The sequence below is a fragment of the Paroedura picta genome, chromosome 7 (assembly GCF_049243985.1).
Source record: "Paroedura picta isolate Pp20150507F chromosome 7, Ppicta_v3.0, whole genome shotgun sequence".
In the NCBI taxonomy this organism is placed as follows: domain Eukaryota; kingdom Metazoa; phylum Chordata; class Lepidosauria; order Squamata; family Gekkonidae; genus Paroedura; species Paroedura picta.
The window spans coordinates 24,502,227-24,523,682 of NC_135375.1; positions in this window are offsets into that span (position 1 = coordinate 24,502,227).

Consider the following 21,456-nt stretch of genomic DNA (forward strand, 5'->3'; position numbering starts at 1 on the left):
TTTTTGTTACCTCCAGCACTGATATTCAGAGGGTTGCTGCCTCCGAAGTTCCATTCAGTCATCATAACTGATAACCACTGATAAAAGACCTATGCTCTATGGCTTTATCTACTCCCCCTTTTATTTTACTTACTTTATTCATGGACTGCCTTTCTCCCCAGTAAGGACCCAATCAGCTTATATACTTCTCTGTTTTAGCCTCACATTACAACCCTGTGAGGTAGGCTAAACTTACAGGGTATCCCTGGCCCAAGGTCACCCAGCATGCTTCCAAGGCAGAATAGGGATTTGTACCTGGATTTCCTAGATCCTAGCTTGAAGACCACAGGTTGACTACCCCTGCTCTAACCCCTATACCATGTTGGCTTTTAAAAGCAACTAAATTGTTGGTCATCACCTCATCCCCTGACAGTGAATTCCACAAGGAGGAGGAGGAGGAAAAGAACCAGAGGACAACCATTTCCTTTTCTTCATCTTGGATTTACTCCCCTTCACTTTCACCCAGTGCCTGCACATTCTACTATTGCAACATAAGCTTTTCTACCACACTATGGTCCTTCCAAGAAGTCGACCATATGGTAATTCTTTTACGACCATCTCTACCTTTAATTTTAATTGATAGACATTTTAAAAGGCTTTAGTGAGTAGTGGGCAAAGCAGGCAAAGGCAGACTCTAAAGAATTCTGATGTGTTTTTGTATTCACACTTCTGGATCATGGTTTCCACCCGTAGGTCAGTGTCATACCCTTGTTTTGTAGACACAGATAAATATGAATTGCAGTGTCCTCTTCCTGTCACCTTCCTTTAGCCCCAAAGCAAAAGTCAAATAAAGGGCAGTGGTACCAAATTACTAACTAGCCTCCACTGCAAACAGGTATCAGTTGCTGGTGTAATGGCCACAGCTATGCAATACTTGCAGAATGACTGAGATCTTACATTTTCTACCATGTATTCAAGGTCCGTAAGTCCACTATATGGCTGTATTTTATCTTCGCTTTCTCAGTGATGAAAAAATTGTCCTCAACAACCTAAGCAGGTATTTGCAAAGGTACATTAAATGAGAAGGTGGCATTTACAGCTGTGATGAACAGCCCTTTAAAAAGGAGGCTCTGAGTGCTAAAACAACAGCAATGTTTAGTGAACAGTTAAAAATCCTCATTAGCCAGACAGAACCAGGGCTACAGGGTGCTCTTGAGTCCCATGAATGGCCAACAAAAATGGAATGGGAGTTATTATATGGCTGAGGGTTGGAGGGAAGAGAGTTCAGTCTGAGACTAGTCTGAGAAATCTGATTCTCGGCTGACATTTGAGACATACTTCTCGCCAAGGAAGCAAGGAAGATAGAAACATGGACAACCCCCAGGTTTCCCCCCACTCCTTGGGTTGTCCATCAATGCAAGCCATCAAGCCCCTCACAGCGGTAGTTTTGGGGACTCAAATCTCCTCCCCCCCCCCAAGTCCTGAAATTAATTTTAAAAGCACTTCCACATTGCTCTGGGATCACACCACAGCAATTAAAAACTTTCAAGGTTTCTTTTTGGGATTCTTTGTATAATGGTATTGATTCATGTTTGGGTAGATTTCTGATAGGCTGGCCATGGTAACTGGACCCCAATGACTGTATGCCCACAATAAAGATTAAAAATACAGAACACGGAAACCATGCTAATAGGGAGAGGTCTGCTTCATCACATAGCCCTCCCTCTTTCCCCATTCATGCCCTACCACCAGACAACAAAAACATGAATCAACATTTCACCTTAGGGTGAAAGGGGAAGGCTCTTCAACATCACACCAATGTTTTTTAAAAAAAAATAGCAATCCAGAAATGGAGAGGGGAGGGGAGGTGCGAGGGTGGGCAAGATGCTTGTGAGATTGTTGCATGATTCTTCTTTCAGACAGGCTTGCCCCTGTTTGCACCTCGTTGAGTGCCACAACAAGAAAGAGGAAGCAGATTCTCCCAAATTCTCTCATTGCACGGCAGCAGGGATGAAAATTCGTGCCAACCACTGGAGAGCTATGGGTTGCTGCATTTAAACCCATGAACAATGAGAGACTGGACAGAGGCAAATTCCTCATGCAGAAATAGTCAAAGTTTTGCATTTTAAAAAGTTAAAAGCGAGGGATATCACTAGCGTGAAAACAGTCAGTGTCTGATCAACTAGGGCAGTAATTTATCAGAGAGAATTTGGGTAGCCTGGCATTCATGCCAAAATTAACCCAAATCAGTAGGATAATCCCTCTACAGCAAAGAGTGGGAACCCTGTATCATTCTGAAGGGAATTCAGGTGTGTATGTCCTAAGACATGTGTGTATGAAGTACAGCTCTAGTCACGTTAGAATGTAGTGGACTACTGATTCATTCAGAAAGTTAGAAAGTTGTGGCATAACCTGGGAATGGTCACTTTCTAAGAACCAGGTGACTCAGGTGAACTCCAAAAGACAAAGAGAAAAGAAAACTAAATATGTTTTGGGATAAACACAGAAAAATAACTTCTCAGTGCAAAGAAAACTTTATCATCTGACAGAAAAGCCCATGAACTATTGAAAAGCATGTAATTAAGAACTAGAAGCTGTAAAATAACTGATTTTTAAAAACTGATTCCTTGATTTCAATTAGCCTTTTCCTCTTTGCAAATAAAATCTTTTAAATTGTTTATCGGTAAAAATGCCTCAGTGCCATTCTGACCAAGGGTTTTTTTTTTAAAGAGAAAATACAACTCTACACACTCCCATAAGTTCCAGAGCTAAATAAAGCCAAGGAGACCACAGAGAGACAGGGTGGGATGGTTAGCTTCTTCAGTTATTAGTAAAGAAAACCACACTACTAGGCTAACTCAGTCTCTGAGGGAACAACATCCCTTTTTGAGGGAAAATTTACCCTCAAAAGGTGTGTGTCTAGGTATCCATCATAACAGTCTTGAGCCTTTGTGAATACCGGATCAGTTGTCATACTGAGCACATGGGGACTTCTAATGTGACCCAAAAGAGGTGATGTAGACTTGACATCTGAGCTGCTGTCCCACTCCTAAAGAGCCCCCCCCCATCCACCAATGGTTGACTTTTTCTGAGACCCTGGACAATTGATACTAGTCTGAGTAGACAATACTGACCTTGATAGACCAATGGTCTGATTCAGTAGAAGGCAGTAGAAGGCATATGTGCTCATATGACTGCCATAAGCTCCCTTACCAGCCAGCTGATCAGTGGCAAAGTGGTGGGGCCTGGTGGCAGTGGACTCCTCCCCTCACTGGGGAGTCTGGAAGCACTAAGAACACAACTGCATACTTAGACTATGCAGGCTCTTCCCCAGATAATCCTCCAAAGTGTTTACAACCCGGCCAGTTCATAAAGAACAAATACATTTCCTGGGGAGGGGGCAGAAAGATAAGCACCAGGCAGGCTTTAGATGGAGGACAGGTGGTGGAATTAATTAGGCAATATTTGAAAATATTATTGGCTGTCTATTAGATTTGTATTTTAGGCATATTATTTAAGCTAAGGGGAAGAAACATTCATTTCCGTTCTTAAATTCTGTTTTTGTTTGCTTGCGTTCTTCCCATTCTAAAATCATACAGAACTGAGACAGATATCTACACATGCTTTTTTCTTGTGTTCCTTTTGCCCTTTTGCTCATAGAAGGAGGTGACCACCTTGTGGTCTGAGCTGCCCTCCCGAGCTGTGGTCTGGGTAAAATGAGATCCCCTTCAGCAACACGACGCTGAGCTCCTTGAATGAAGAGTTCTGTTGAAGGGGGCACAGCTGCAAGAAAGAAACAAGATTTCTTTCAATTAGTTGGCAGAACTAGTGATCTTTTTACAGTGTGGATGCGTTTCAGGGCCTTTTGTGAACACTGAAACGTGTTCTGTTACAGAATCTGGTGACTGGCTTCTTTTAAGGAAAAGGGGGAAAAAAGTTACATGGTTCATAAATATTAAAAAGTGTTCCTTCTTGGGGGCGAGGGAGAGAATGGGCAAGCGTAATCTGTACGCTAGGGCGACCACAAAGAAGCAATAAATTATTACTGTAATGACATGCTAATTAAAATTTTGCTTGTAACTCATGTAAGTGTTTGAAGCCCGGCAAATTTCTTCTTTTCATTTGCAGAGTGTGGAGGTAAATTGCCCTGTGACAGTGGGACATCGCTAACAAGTACAAATTGAATAACATGCGCGCTTGCCTCTATTAGGCCTGACTAGCCGGGTCTGAATTAGATATTCAGCACACTCCCCCATTGTAGGCTTGATTGATAAATGCTGAGGAGAATTTGTCAAAACAACAGGGGCTACACCCAGTGGGACATCAATATGCTCCATTTAGTCACCCACCCGGCACTTCCTACATAGGATTGTCACATAAAATTAAGACTAGCCACTAACCAGCCATCAAGCCTGCAGCCCTCCACCCCCACCCCCACCCCACATCAGGCAGCCTTGCATTCTGTATGCATATTAGTCACATGCTTAACAATTTGGCCTGTCAGGTCTGAAGCACACCAGTGACCTCTGGAGCAGGGGTTGGGTTTTCTGAGTACACTGAGATGTCGTGCTCAGCTGTTAGAGATTTTTAAGCCATTTCCTGCCAGATCCATGCACAGATGCACTGCCCTAAGCTATAATCTGCAGCCAGGCCCAAAATGACAAATGGCAGAGCGTAGATTATTGCATTATATATTAAGTACTACAAGTCTGTAAATTATAAGTAAACTACTGTTCCAGCCTAAATGTCTCGCTTGGCTCACAGCGTGTTTTCCTTTTGAGCTGTCTCCCGTACAAGCACTAATAAATATTGGGTAAAGGGAGAGATCAAAAGCACCCTCAGGCTGGAATTAGCTGTCTCTGTAGCTAATTAGCTGCTTGAATATCAAACAGTTTGGTGCCAGCTGCATAACTGAACAGGTTACTACAAGGTTAGGTCAGACCTGCCAACACTCCTTTCTTGGGTGGTAACAATACTGATTTACACAAGAGCGTCAAAAAAAAGTCCTAGTGGGGAAACCCAAAAATCCACTGAATCCCACGTCATAGGCATCCAGCCAGGTGCTTCCATGAAGTCCACAATCAGAGTATGTAGGTGTTCTTCTCCCCAATATTTGGTACACAAAGTTGATTGCCTCTGCTCAGATGGTTTGTCATTGCTGGTCTCTGAGCAGTGACCCTGGACTTCCTTGGTGGTCTCCCATCCAGATACTAGCAGGGGATGACCCTGCTTGGCTTTTGAGATCTGACAAAATTGGGTTAGCCTAGGTCATCCAAGTCAGGGTCAAGGAAAATAGCCTGAGCTCTCCAGGTCAGGATGAAAACCCTCTGATGGGTGGCCAGTGGCAAATTCATGGCATTCAGTTGTTGTTCCTGTTTGTAGTACTGGCACGAAACTGTTTCTTTCAAAGAGGTCAGAACTGGGCAGAGCTGAAGAAGAGACAACTGGAGACAGCGTGAGCACCTCACCTTTGAAATGCCCTCTTGGAAATTCACTTGCCACTTATTTGACTATCTGCTAGGTGCCAGGCCAGGCCAAAATATTTCTCGTTTTAACCCAGACTTTTAACTGGTCTCATATTTTTGGCGGTTTTATGAACTGCTTCTATCCCGATGCCTGCTTTACGAATATCGTTTATTTACACATGTTTAAAGACTGATATAATTTTATGGCAGTTTTGATCTAGTTTGTGAGTCACCGAAGCAGTCTCTGGAAAGGCAATGCATACATTTTCTGTGTGAATAATCTGATTCATGGGCTTGTCACTGGAGTACCAGAAATTATGATGGATGCCGTGGCCTTGGCAGATCAGTTGCCTCTTTTTACTCCTTGTTCCTCCTGGTGTAATGATAAATAAAGCAGCAGGGTCATGTGAAGAAAGATTGAGGGGAGACTATAGTTTGCTGGGATAGTTATGGGCAGACATGGAAATTGTTCTCATGAATGGGGGGGGGGGACATGACCATATGGAAAGGAAGGCAACTGCATTTTGAGTTTCCTGAACTCTCTGTTTTTCCATCTGAACTCTGTGCTGTCAACAGGACCATCACAAGACGGACCACTCCTTGTCTCCTCAGGGTGAGACTGCAGCTCACGTCTTTGGCTTTTGTTTTGTCATTCCCTTTCCCACTGACTTTCATGGCCTATCATTGTGCTGTTTGCTTTGAGATCAGTAGGGAGGGGTCGTGGTTGAGTGGCTGAGCATCTGCTAGCCATGCAGAAGGTTCACGATTCCATCCCCAGCATCTCCACTTAAAAGGATTAGGCAGCAGGTGATGTGAAAGGCTTCTGTCAGATACTCGAGAAATCCACTGCCAGTCTGAGTAGGCAATATTGACCCTGACAGACCAGTGGTCTGATTCAGGTCAAGGAGGCTTTACACAATGCATTGCTTCCTGTCTTCATTGTGCAAGCAGCACCCTCCCATTTAAACCCTCAAATACTTATCTCATTCACAGCAGTACAGCATTTTTTAAGGCCACGTTGTCTGCACTGATGTATTCTTGCCACCAGGGGACTTGAACCCTTTCCTTGGGACACCTCTGGCTTTTCAGTGGGATGGTTCAGTGGTAGAACATCTGCTCAGCAGGCAGAATGCCCCGGGTTCCAGTACAGCTTCTTCAGGTAAAAGAATCAGGTAATCAGTAGTATGAAAGACCTCGGGCCTGAAACCATGGCGAGCTGCTACCAGTCTGAGTAAAACTGACCATGTTGGCATTGATGGACTGGTGGTCAGATTCAGGGCAAGGCAGTTTCATGGATATCTGTGTGGTACCCTTCATACCTTGAAGACTCGTGCACTGTAATGTCATTTTGGTGGCTTTGTGGCACGTTATGAGGAAGATGAGTTTGTACTCACTTGGGTGACACCATGGGGCCAGTTGGTTATCACCATGCTGGGATTGGTGCCATCTAAAGATGGTTGATGGAGGAGGCAGCACTGACACATTGCATGATGGGTGGGTGGCAATGAAATTTCGAGAGATGCGGTGGGGTGTGCCTCTCATGGTTTGACAGCTCATTTTTGCTGGGGTTCACAACTCTGCTTTGTGAGTCTTTGCCCTACACTGTACCTCCTGACATGCCAAGCCCATAAGACCACTGCTGGGCATGACACTTTGCTACCGCATCCTGCCATTTATCCTTCTCTTTCCCTCTTGTGCCAGTGGAGCTAGCAACCCTCTGCAACGCTGTGTTTGCAAAGGCTGAAGTGGCATCTCAATTCTTTCAGTCCTGATTGCTTTTGCACTCGTAGATTGTTTACACACTGGAGGTTTCATGCCAGGCTGCAGGCTGGAGTTTTAGTCGTGGCAGGTTGCCCCACCTCTTCCTGCACCCACATGGGAGAGCATTTGGCCTGGTGCACCTCATCTGCCCCCTATTCGTGCTCCTGCACGGGAGCTGGGGCAGTGAGGTTCCCAGTGCAGAAACGGTCTCAGTGGAGCAACCGCCCTGGTGTGCCCTTTTGCTTCAAACATGACTTGCTCCAAAGATTCCAGCTCTTTCTGACGTCCCTCGCTAGCCGCAACTTGTCTTCTGCTCTTGTTTCCCTGATTCTTATCCAACAAAGTCATGCTGCAGCAATGTACCCATTCTCACTCACCCATCTTTCCATATCCTATACACTTCCTCTCTTTTTGTTTTCAGAGAAGTTAAAAAGATCACAGGCAGGCCAGATTGGTTTCTTGACATTCTTTCCTTTCCTTTTTTTTTTTTTGCCGATATTTGTTTGCATTACAATTCTGTCTGCAGTATAACCTTCCCCCCCAAAACAAACAGCACTCTTGAAATTCTTTTCCATTTTGCATTCACCTGCCCAGCTCCCCCCCCCCCTCCCTCCGCACCAGATTCACTTACTAGGGTGGATCCAGGCTAACTTTTTCCAGTGGTAGAATGGAACTTCCCTGTCTTTTCCCTCCTGCTGCAGCCTACTAATCTCCACAGAGTGCCGTCGCTGGGGGACAGGGGACCCTGGGGAAATCACTTAAGGGGGAATTGCAGCACCAAGTGGCATCAGTGAAACCTGCCAGGTTTGTTTGTGAACAATGCAAGCTTGCCTTCATGTCTTAAAACTGCCCTGAACCAAAAGGGAGGGTGGTATATAAACAAAATCAAGCATTCATCTATTTAATTTTTTTTAAACTTTGATTTTTTCCTCTGTTGTTCAAAGTTGCTTATAGTAAATGTGTTTAAAATGCATTCAAACATAGGTAGCCACAATTTATAGTTTAGTTGTCATGTTTTAGAAGAAGAGTTGGTTTTTATACCCTGCTTTTCTCTACCAAAAGGAGTCTCAAAGTGGCTTATAATTGCCTTCCCTTCCTTCCCCCACAACAGGCAGGTGGGACTGAGAGAGCTCTGATGTTACTGTTCAGTGAGAACAGCTCTACCAGGACTGTAACAAGCCCAAGATCACCCAGTTGGCTGCATTTGGAGGAACGGGGAATAAACGAAAAAGTAAGTTGAAAAAATACCAGCAGGGCACATCCCAGGAGAAGGACCATTAGAACCAGTGTGCATAGCTGGGCTGGGCTGGGGAACGAGATGCCTAAATATATCAGACAGATTTAGCTATGTAATAACTGGACAGGAAATCTACAATAATATTAGGACTCTGGGTCTTCCTTGCATTTGCATTATGCGCCTCTTCTGTTTATATGTGTCTGACTGTGTTTATATGCTGAACAACTGTTAAAAATACTGAAAGGAAGCTGGATGGGAAAGGTCTCCTTATTAGTGAATTGGAACATTACAAGTCTAAAAAGGAATCTATGTGCAACCACAAAGAAGAACTGAATGTTGGCATGAATTTGACAGAGCGGCTGAGCAGGTGTGATTTGGTGCTTTTTCTGCCAGACAGGAGTCTTTATGACTTGGCAAGCGCCTGTATGAAACTCCTCAAACAGACACAGAAAAGTCATTGTCTTTCGGCCTTGAATGAAAAAAATTGTCACCTTCTCAGAAGGTTTCACCCTCTGCCTGAATTTAGAAGAAGAAGACTTGGGACTTATATGCCGCTTTTCCCTACCCGAAGGAGGCTCAAAGCGGCTTACAGTCGCCTTCCCATTCCTCTCCCCACAACAGACACCCTGTGGGGTGGGTGAGGCTGAGAGAGTGCTGATATCACTGCCCGGTTAGAACAGTTTTATCAGTGCTGGTTGCATGTGGGGGAGTGCAGAATCGAACCTGCATGCCAGATTAGAAGTCCACACTCCTAACCACTACACCAAATTTAGGCCCCATTCCCCTACTGAAGCAAGTGCCATCAGAATGTTCATCAAGAAACTTTGCCTGCAAATCAAGAGAAAAATAAATAATAACTGGGACATCTAGGTGAATATATAATTTCTGACTTGTAACAGGATCACAATCTTGTTTTTAAGATTATTTCATCAAGGTTGAGAACTAAGCCCTTGAAACCCTGCTACCAAGTTATGTGCCAAGTGGCTGAAGAGATGGTAGCTACAAGTTCTATCATCTTAATTTTTTTTTTTTTTTTACTACTGGCTATGGGATTTAAGAGAGATTCCAGTTGTAATATCCTGGCCAGCAGCAGAAACACAAATTTATAATGATGCTTTTCACATCACATGAAATTTGCATAGCATGGAGATTTCCTGGGCCAATTTTTAGATGGGCCAATTAGTAGTCGTAGTCATAATTTATTAGTGGTATAGCCCAGGCCTTAACATCATAAAATAGACAGATCAAATTGACCCCATCTAACAAGATACCTCTGAAGTGATGGATGTGAAATTGCTTCCGATTTAGTAATATTACAAGACTTCTTTGCCTCTCTGTATGTGTGTGTGCATGCACACACACAACACACTCACACAGCCATGAAAAAGAGCTATTTTTTATATCCCACTTTTCTCTACCTGAAGGAGTCTCAACTTATAGTTGCCTTCCCTTCCTCTTCCCACAACATTGTATCTGAGGAACTGTGTGCACATGAAAGCCCATATCCTGAATAAATTTTTGTTCATCTTATAAGTGCCACTGGACTCTAAATTTGTTCTGCTTGCTTCAGACCAAGATGACTACCCATGTAAATCTGTCTTCCCGTAACAGTCACCTTGTAAGGTAGGTGGGGATGAGGGAGTTCTGAGGGAGCTATGACTGGCCCAAGGTCACCCAGGAGGAGGAGGAGTGGGAAATCCAACCTAGTTCTTCAGATTAGTATCCACTGCTTTTAACCACCATGCCATGCAGACTCTTCTGGAATTCCTCCTAATCCAACAGCATGTGATTATGTTATTATGCTTGTGCATACCACAAACATGCACTTTTCTTACCCAGTCACCCAACTATTCAGTGACAAATGCCCAGTGCAGTAGGACCTGTCCACTTGGCTCAGACACATATTACAAAAGATTATTGAAAAAAGGAACAGCTTCTAGACAACCACATGTGTATATGGGAGAAGGAGGGCATAATCCATCGCCTGTTTACCATGTTGTCTTATGGTTATCCCTGAAATGAACTGTGCATATGCTCACCATAGAGGGAATCAAGTGACCTCTCTGCTAACCTGAGAGAAAGACTAGAGACCTGGATATGTTTAAGATCTGGATAGCCCCGGATAGCCTGAATTTATCAGATGTTCTTCTCAGAAGCTAAGCAGGGTCAGCTCTGGTTAGTATTTGGATGGGAGACCACCAATGAATCCCAGGGTCACCACACAGAGGCAGGCAACAGCAAAGCACGCCTTGAAAACTCTATGGAGGTCACCAAACTCTATGGGGGTTTGCCATACTTGATGGCAAAAAAAAAAGCTAGAGAGCAAAGTCTGCAGCACAATCTCTGGGCTCCTAGTGCTCTAACCTACATTGAAAAACACTTAATATGTATGAATGGGCTGTCCAAAGCAATACACTACAAAACAAGCAAACAAGAAATTAACAGGTTGCCCTACCAAATGAAATGAGAATTTGGTTTATTGGTTTCCTTATTGAGCCAATCCACTGTAAAAACAAGTTTATGGAGGCAATGGCGTTATAAAAAGGATTTGCCCAGCTCTGCCTGCCTTGCTGGTAGACATCCAACCTACCCTTCCTCTCCCTTTCTCCGTTTATTATTGTAACTTTGCTTCAGGGTTTATACTCCCCACCCACTTATCACTACTGCTTTGCATGAAGTAACCCTCTTATGATGCTTATTTGCACAAGCAGACAAAGATACCATAAACCACCATGCAATGTTTAGCAAAAATCTGTGCTTCATTTTTTTTAAAAAAGAAAAAGATAATAGTGAATTGCAAGAATAGATAAATCTGCAAAGCAAATGCTAGTGGAAGTTTTGCTGTTCACAAGAAGTCTACGGCGACCTCAGCGGTGTGTTCATCTTCCCAAAAAAGCAACAGCCTGTCTCCGTTGCCTAAGGCAAGTGTCCAGATGATGGATAATGTAGCAGATGAGTCTTTCCCTGCACTTCGAAGCTCTCTCCACTAATTGTCATCAATATGATCAGTGATACCAGACAAAGCCGGCAGAGCATGCCAGCCACTGCCCCGCCTCACCCCAAACTGGGGGCCCTGCTGTGCCGTTGGAGGCTTGTCCCTTTCGCTCCGGCAATCTGTGGCCTTACTTAGGGGCAGGACACCTGCTGTGTCAGAGCAGATCACAGCTGACTGATATGGATTCCAGACCTGGTCCTTAGGTTTTAATGAAGGAGGTGGGCATCACAGTTTTATACCCGATAGACGCGGTGTGCAACCGACAAACAGAAGCACTCAATGAACAATTAAAGTGTAGGATTCACTGGCTGTGGATGTAGGGATAGACAGGGATAGACAGCTATTACCAACCATGCTAAGTAAAGGGAAGATCCATACTCAGAAGTGATAAACTTGGGTGGGAAAAGGATAGAGATTTATAAAATCCTGCACAGGGTAGAGAGAGTTGACAAAGAGAACTTTTGCTCCCCCTCCCAAAATACTACAATTGGAAGATATCAAATGAAGCAGTAGATTCAGGACAGACAAAAGGAAATATTTATACAAGAAGTAGAGCCTCCTGTGGCGCAGAATGGTAAGGCAGCAGACATGCAGTCTGAAAGCTCTGCCCATGAGGCTGGGAGTTCAATCCCAGCAGCTGGCTTAAGGCTGACTCAGCCTTCCATCCTTCCGAGGTCGGTAAAATGAGTACCCAGCTTGCTGGGGGTAAACAGTAATGACTGGGGAAGGCACTGGCAAACCACCCAGTATTGAGTCTGCCATGAAAACGCTAGAGGGTGTCACCCCAAGGGTCAGACGTGACCCGGAGCTTGCACAGGGGATACCGTTACCTTTACCTTTATACAAGAAGTGCTAAAAATGTGAAATTCTCTGGCAGAGGATGTGATGATGGCCGCAGGCATAGATGGCTTTAAAAGGGATTGTACAGGTTCCCGGAGAACCAGTATATCTGTGGATACTGGCCATGACGACTCATGGGAACTTTCACTTTCAGAGATAGTAAACTTCTTAGTAGTAGTGCCAGGAGGCAATGTCAAAGGAAAGCCTTAGACTCTATGGCCTGTTCTTTGCCCTTCAGTGGAACTGGTTGGCTATGTTGTGAGGCAGGATGCTGAACTAGATGGACCACTGGTCTGATCCAGCAGAGTTTTCAACCTCAGGATAGCTTAATTTAGTGGCAGCATCATGGAAAGGCCTTCTCTTAGATTCTCTTATATTGCCTTCTAGCCACTGTGAAACAAGATAGTGGACTAAATGTACCAGTGGTAGCATGACTCTTCTTAGATTGCAGGCAATTGTCAGCTCCTTCAGGACCGATTATGAATACAACTGATGGCGCATTCTCTGATCCGTCTTGCACCCAGCATTGATTTAATCAAGGAGTATTGCATAAATTCACAGATGTGATTTATTATTCTATCCATTCTCTCCTTTATTGCTCATATGCAATAAAGTTGATTTCTCAGCTCCTGCTACTTCAGATCTTTTAATTGGAGCTGTCAGGGACAGAACTCAGAGCTGCTGAATGCTAGTAGTACAAGTTAACAGCAGAGGAAGGCCTTGCCCTCTGTCTTTTGGTCCTGCAGTAACTAGTTGGGTACTGAGTGACAACAGGATGCTTGACTAGATGGTTCTTATGTTCTTAAGCCGAAAGCCACCAATAACCCTTTTTCCAGCCTATGGAAACCCTATGAATTAATGACCCCCAAAACCTTTCACTATCAACACCCTTGCTCATGCTTTGCAAACTGAGATCTGTGACTTCCTCAACTGATCCAATCCATCTCAATATGGGGTCTTCGTCTTTTTCTGCTGCCTTCAGTTTTTCCTAGCCTGATCGTCTTTTCCGGTGACTTTGGTCTTCTCATGGGAAAAGAACGATAGCCTGCTCCCTGATACTTAACTAGTTTGGATTCATAAATGGACCTCTCCTCTTCTGCCAGAACTGGTCACTTAAGAGTCTTTGGTGAGGGAGTTTGTACAATCACTGGGAACTTTTGTACACTCACTGGGATTTTGTACAATCTCAGCCTGATTGAAATGGCTAGGAATCGTGCAAGAGTTTTTGCTTTCTCTGATGCGAGTCTGATTCATTTCAGCGTAGTTTGTGTCAGGAGAACTTCCAGAGGACTTGTGCCAAGTCTAAATTCAGTATTAAAAAAAAAAAAAAAACAGAAGCAGCCCACCCAATGTATTCTACACAAGGGTTAAATTTTACATCACACGTGAAGATCTGTTTAAGAGTGCACACAGGTTAAATACACTGAATCCTCATCCCATACACAGTGAGGCAGCAACAAGTCAAACATAACGACAGTGCTGATTAATTAGGTATTTCTACTCCCAGCACTTGAGAGTGATTTATTGAGACACATCTCTAACCTGATCCATTGTGTGGACTGGATTAATGAACTGAGCCGGGGAAATTCACTGGCCATCTTAGCTGCAGCGAAGGAGAGGATTTATCTTTAGAGGTTCCTTATCTAGGGTAGAGACAGAATATTAATTATGACAAAACATGCATGTCTTAACTCATTATCTTTTGATAGCACTGTGCACAAGGGTGCTCAATCAATGTGTGCATTCAGATGTTATTGTCAGTGACAGGATGCATGCTACGCACATTCGGCAGGCAAGGATGAAAATCTGACTGCATGTAAACCTTTCAGATTAATATGTAGATGGAACCGGGTGTCCTGTTTTCATCCCAAATAGAAAATTAGATTTCTCTTTGGCTCCACGTGATCTCTTTGGATCCCCCAAGGTACCTGAGTGCATTCACTAAATATATTCTTTGGGCTGGATCCTGTGGATGTGTTGCAGTAATGGGACATTTCTCTCGTGTAAGAAGCCATCTGCTGATGCTAGAAGTTTTTTCACTACAGATTCATTCCACTTAATGTGCCCTGTTCCTCTAGTGCAAGTGAGCTTTATGTATGGAAAAGGCTTTTCCTCTGGAAGAAAGTAGCTTCATAATTAGAATGATTATGCCAGATCCAACCACTTGTTTTAAAGGAATTGTTTGTGTACGTGGAGAGCCCATCCCTATGATTATACTGTGGCTGTAGATCATATAGGGTGTCTAGCACAGGAGTTGGAAGCTTTCCTGGAATTATACTGATCCCTTTGCTTACATTATGAGAAGATGGGAATCAGTGGAAAAGACAATGATGCTAGGAGAAGGTGAAGGCAGCAGGAAAAGAGGAAGACCCCACACAAGATGGCTAGACTCAAACAAGCAAGCCACAGTCCTCACTTTGAAGATCTGAGCCAGGCAATTAACAACAGAATGTTTGGGAGGTAATTAATTCATAGGGTCACCATAGGTCAAAAGCAACACAATGGCACTTAACACACACACACCCATATAATCACAGAGAACACCTTAAGAACTTATTACTCTGTCCTGTAGTCAGATTCTATGAGGATCCAACCCATACCTGCTAGGAATGAGATGATAAGCCCCCTGGACTTCAGGTCCCTAGTGTTGCAGTACTGAAGAAACCACCTCTAGATTTATGGGACCCTGCCAGTTACCGGTCTGTTTCACATCTTGCATTTCTGGACAAGGTGGTTGAACAGGCAGCCATGGACCAGCTGGTGGCATTCTTGGAAAAAGCATCAGTCTTGGATCTTCTGGCCTGGTCATAAGTTGGAGATGACTCTGGTCCTTCTGATGGATGACCTACGCAGAGAGCTGGATTGAGGCAGTTAGTGCTGCTAACCTCAAGCAGACTTCAACTTGGAAGAACTTCTCGCTTACCACCTCTCTCTTGCCCAAAGGGGTGATTTTAGTAACTGTAATGTCTCTTCTTCTGTCATTCTAAACTAAGAATATTGCTAAGAATGTATTTGGCTTTAGAACTGATTTGTTTTGTTCATTAACAATTGTGCTTAGTTTGTTAATAGCAGCACTATAGCATATGGTCGCATAAGCTAATCAATTCAGTAAGTTTATTCTGTTTCAACAGAAAACACACTTATACCTCTTACCATCCTCTCCAGTTAGAAGAAGAACTGTTTTTTATCCCCCATTTTTCACTACCCAAAGGAGTCTCAAAGCAGCTCACAAATATCTCTCCCTTCCACTCCCCACCACAGACACCCTGTGAGGTAGGTGGGACTGAGAGATCTCCAACAGAACTTGTCTGAGAGAACTGTGCCTGGCCCAAGGTCACCCAGCTGGCTGCAGATAGAGGAGTGGGGAATCAAATCCAGTTCTCCAGATTAGATCCCACCACTCTTAACCACTACCCCATGGTGTAAGGATTAAATTATCAGGAACCATAGCCTTCTTCCGGCTAAACTGCCCAAAACAACAACACCATTTTATAGGCCACTAAAATTGTCCTTTGCATAGTGAATGCATAAAAGATGAGAAGTTATTAACCTTTTATTGCCACTGGAATCGTGATATATGCCAAGGTACAGAAGGGACCTATTTTTAAACAGAACAATGGGTACTAAGTGTGGTACAGAAATCTGTAATTGGTGCAATTATTCAAGCATTTTTCTTTCATCCTATGTGTTACTTTCCACCAAGTCTATCAAATTAAATACTACAGACACTGGAACATAGTAAATAAGGCTTGGGAAGGCATGGGTTTCTTCCTTCACCTACATTTTCATTTTTTTTAAGAAATAATATGGATGGGATTATGCACATTCCACATAGGAAAACCTTGGCCATAGCTATGTAAATTGACATTAATACTGGGGTGTCGGTATTGGTTAACTTTTTTGGTTGGATAGCATGGTGTGCCTGTCACTCTTTTACCCTCTTCCCCTCCTATTAGTTGCTGTTCTACCAAACAGAAACTGTGTGAGTAAGCACAGCAGCAGAATGTTGATAATTCTGAACGTATCCCAGTGTATCAGAATGTGGGAAAGAATTTCATTTGGATTAACTTCTCTCTCAAGGTTAAAAAGTGGGGCATCTAGAGGTAGGTTGTTGATGTGCTGTTTCTCTCACTGCGTAACCCTGATGCTTGTCCAGAACCTGTCTTATTTTACAGTAAAGGAAACCCCACTTAATCTAAGATAAGAGCTCGAAGGGACATAAACATAAACACTGCCTGCACGGTGGCATAAATTACCCCTTTAAAGTGCCTGTATAGCAACACTTGCCGAAAACAATAATTCTCTAAACTTTAATTTGATCAACATGCCTCTCCTCAGCCCCACTGAAAGGTCAATTTAGCATTCCGGGCAATGACTGCTATGTAAACACACTGCTAATTATTCTTTTTGCTGCATGGAGATTCCAATTCCAAGCAATTTCAAGGGGAATGTTCTGCAAAACAGGCCTATGCTAAAGAGCTCAGCTCCCTTGCATCAGCACTGCTGCCAGATCCATTTCCAGCATCTCACTCAGCCGCAGGGCCCTAATAATCATCAATGGCTTTGTTTCCTAACAGGAAGAAGAAACCGTCTTAGAAGGGAGAAATCAATTTCTTTTAAAATGTACATATATGTCATGAGTTTCTCTCTCTGTCTCTAGGTCAGGCAGGTTCCCCCCCCCCCAGACATATGAAACGGAAATATTTTTATTTATGCTTGGATTGATATGACCACCCCTCCCAACATTGGCGGCTCGGGGCGGTTGGCCACATTTGTGTCGCATAATAATGTAAAAGCATTTAAACAATGAAAACAGTTCAAAGTTTAAGTAATCATTCCAGGTACAGTACCAGTGCTCATAAGCCTTCTGTTCCCCACCCCCTTTATTCCATCACTTGGAATGGGCAATCAATTTTGCAGTCGGGTGCTACTGTTTGTTTCAACTGATGCCGAATTGAATTTTAAATTTAAATATACATTTTATATTATTTATTCTATTCTATATTGTACTGTACTTTAATCTTCTCTGTCCTGAACCTATAGGAACACGCAGCATATGAATGAACAAACAAGCGAGCGAACGAACGAACGAACGAATGACAAGCAAGCAAGCAAACAAACAAATTTCAAATCTGCTCACGGGTTCAAAAATACTAGGGTCCCATGGAGCAGGCAACACTGACATTCATTCATCCATCCATCCATCCATCCATCCATCCATCCATCCATCCATCCATCCATCCATCCATCCATCCATCCATCCATTCATTCATTCATTCATTCATTCATTCATTCATTCATCCATCCATCCATCCATCCATCCATCCATCCATTCATTCATTCATACCCCGCCACTATCGACAGCGTCATCTCATGACAGCTTACAATATAAGTCAATAATACATAGTATAACCCATAAAAGCCCAATAAAACATGAAATCATTAAACAGTATCAAACAATATCAAAAGATGTTGCTAAACAAGGGCATGTTTCGGCAAAAGGCCACTTCATATGTTCATGCACTCTAAAGCAACACACTGATAGCTCAGAATGGATCATGTGAAAGTGGTATGTAACATACTAGGAACTAGCTTCAAAACCCGTTCCTGAGAATGGGCCTTGAAAGGGTCCCCTCCCCTGGCCCCCGGCCAGGCAGCTTGAGGTGGCTTTGGGCCGCTCACAGCTGGATCAAGTGAGGTGGGAGGGGGCTGGCTAGCTCATTAGCAAGGCCAAGACAGAGCTCCTTAACAGGCAGTCAGCAGGCCAGGAGGCCCTTGTTAGCAGGCCCAGCCTAGCAGGCCAAGAGGCCTTTGTCCAGGGCCCTCTGCTGCTGGCTCCAGGCCTGAGGCATGTCTGAGACCAAAAAGGCGCGTTGCTGGCTGCACCCTGATTGGCCCTATTCCAGCTTGGACAGCCGGACACGTTCCACCCCCCAGGCTGTTTCACAAATATATAGAGGAACCATTAGAGGATGTAACACTTCCTCCCCTCTACTGTGGTCCTGATTCAAATCAGGGCTTGGTCCACTTTGGAATGGAGTTCCCACAGGAAGCTCACATCGACCTTGTGGTCATGTGTAAATCGTAATGTATAAAACATAACAAACATGGTGCTGAAGCCCTTCTTGGGGTCAGATGAAGATGCATGCACTGTGTCTCAGGCTGTGACTTGTATGGATGCATTCCTGTTTCATGCAGTTTCTAGCACCAATGCAGCTGCTCACGGGAGTCCCTGGTTTTGTAACAGACTTTGGTAGCTGTGTGTATGGGGGGGGGAGAGATGCTGCTAATAATGTTGGCTCCATAAATTAGAGATATGAAAGCATCCATCAAAGTTATTGTGAGCTCACCATAAAGAATCCTTGTCTATCCCATTGCCTGAGTAGTTAGCAAGTAATTTGGCATGCCACTGGGAAGTAATCCCTCATATTTAGAGGGGCAGAGGTGGCTATTCAACCTTGGAAAAATATTTCATGTGAAAACATAATTTTTGCCTCTTTTCTCTCTTTTTGCTAAAAGGGTATCTGGTGCTGTAATGAATGTATTTCAACAGATGTACAGTGGGAGGGGGGGGGAAGGGGGCCTCCTCATCAGCCTTTGAAGAAATGCAGAATATTTAGAAAATTTTCCTATCAAGGAAATGACATAAGTACTATCCTCTTTTCAAAAGAAAGGATTCACTGAATATTATACAGCAGGCTTCTGACAGTTCGCTTTGCTTAGGTAGCGAGATTTTTTCCTTTCCCTTTTTTTTTTAAACGTCTGATGCTTGTACAAATGATATACATAAGGGGAAGAATCGTGCTTTTGCATTTCTCTTTGAGGAAGACCTATTAGAAATGTCATGTTTGGGCTCTCATTTTAACGTTTCATGTCAAAGACACTTCACATTTATTCCAATTGGTAGCATTTGCGGGAGTGGGGGGGAGAGAAGGTTAATCTCCCCAGATGAGAACCTGGGCAAACTTGTCATGGAGTATCTTCCCCAAGTCTCTTCAATCTCACAAGCTCTCTTCAATTTGCTTGGCATGAAAATTGGGTAACTGAACTAAAGATGGGAATACACACACACACACATACAAACATGCACACACACACATCCCTACTCCCATCTCCAAAGCTTTAGATTATGAAAGTTAACTCAGAACAAAACCACATCAGATGCAACAAGACATGTTGTTTTTTTTTAAGTGTCACTGTCTTTAATGACTTTTCCATTTAACTCTTCCTACATGCTCAGGGAGATATGCCCCCTTCGCATCCATTTTACCCTCCCAACCAACCTGTGAGGGAGGTTAGGCTGTGTAAGTTTGGTTGCCCAAGGTCAACCCACTGAATTTCTATGGCTGAAGATCACTTGAACCAACGTGGTAACCAATGCACCACATTGCCTCCCATCACTCTAAATCAACATTTCCCCCCAGATAACTGTCAGGAGTGACTTTCGGCTCTGGAATTAATTCCAGCAACACTTACCACTCTTGTACCTGAAAATGTTTATTTTCACAGTATGAAGATATAAAGATGAAAAGAATGAAGCCAAGAGGTCAGAGTACAGGACAAGCAGAGACTTACAGCTTTATAGATCTGTATTACAGAGCTAATTTGTATACTGTTTTATATTATGGATGCCATTAAAGGTTTTTCTATTGTATTGTATTGACAAGCAGATAATAGGTGAGCTAATATGGAATCAGAGATGGGGGGAAATTAAAGTGCAGGAAGGGCATGGGAGATGATAACAAAGCTGAAGCCTATAATGTTCAAGCAATGTTTAGGTTTAGATTTAGGCTGATTCATTTCCAAAGTACCCCAAAATATGGAAAGAAAAGTATTTTATTTATTAAAATGTATAACCCTGCTTTCTACCCTCACGAGGGCCACCAAGGTGGTTAACCAATTAAAATATACATTATTATACATAATAAAATCACATTTTAGAACCATTAAAACTAACAAAATCTCACATCACAGAAACAAGTAAAAACAGAGCTGAAATATATAAAAAGACATACAAAATTAAAACATTGTGTATATGAAAGTGCCTAATATTTCCCATTTATGATTCCAGCCCTGAAGTTTACTCTGAGGGTGTTTCCGCACAAGGACCAATGTTGCCAATTGCGGAACAAAGCGGAAACGCTATTTTAAAAAGTGCAATCTCGGCGTTATGCATACCTGCCCTTGTAGTGGAATCCAGTAGCGTTTCATTAGTTTCCCACAGGTTTCCGGTATCGCAAAAATTGCTAGAAAGGAAGCGATTTTTTCTGACTTCAATGTTGCAAAAGGCTTCCAAATTGTAAACGCTACTAATTTGCAGTTATGCACGACGTCACACACAAGCTGCCACACTCCTGAAACCGATCCGCAAAAAGCGATTCGTTGTAGCGCTTAAAGGGAAATCCAGAAAAGTGGATTCACCCTCCAAAAAGCGCTACACTCTTGCAAACAATCTGCAACAGTAGCGGGAAAGACCTGTGCATTCCCATTGTTGCGGTTCCAGCCAAGTCCCTCCTCCTGGCTCTCTCCTCTGAACTTCCGGCGAAGCGATCACCATTTTTTTTTCTTGGAGCGAGCAGAAAGCAATGAACCGGCGAGCCTTCATTCACCCAGCGAGGCTTTTCCGGCTACAATCCCTCCACAGAGATGCTTTAAAGCTCTCCTAAGTCACCAAGCACAACACAGCCCCGTTTGCAAGTTCCCTTTATTTTCGGTCGAAAATTGCACCCATGCAGCGGGGCGGGGGGGTTCACTCGGGGGAGCGTGGTAACGATGACTCGCCAGCTCACACGCCAGCTAGATGGGTCTCAACGTTAGGAGGAATCAAGGCATATTTGTTGCAACATGTGTTTTTCTTTTTTTTAAAAACCCTGTTCTTAAAGGGAAAGGGGCTTTTCGGGAGCATGATAACAGCCGCCCATTGGCTGCTTGTTTGATTGACGGCCAGGGGCGGGACAAAGCACAGAAAAAATCGCTTCCTGGATAGCAATTTTTGCGAGACCGGAAACCTGTGGGAAACGATTGAAACGCTACTGGATTCCACTACAAAGGCAGGTATGCATAATGCCGAGATTGCACTATTAAAAATAGCGTTTCCGCTTTCAGGAACCAATTGGTAACATTGGTCCTTGTGCGGAATTGGCCCTTATCTGGAATGGGGTTTTTTGTCAGCCTGGAGT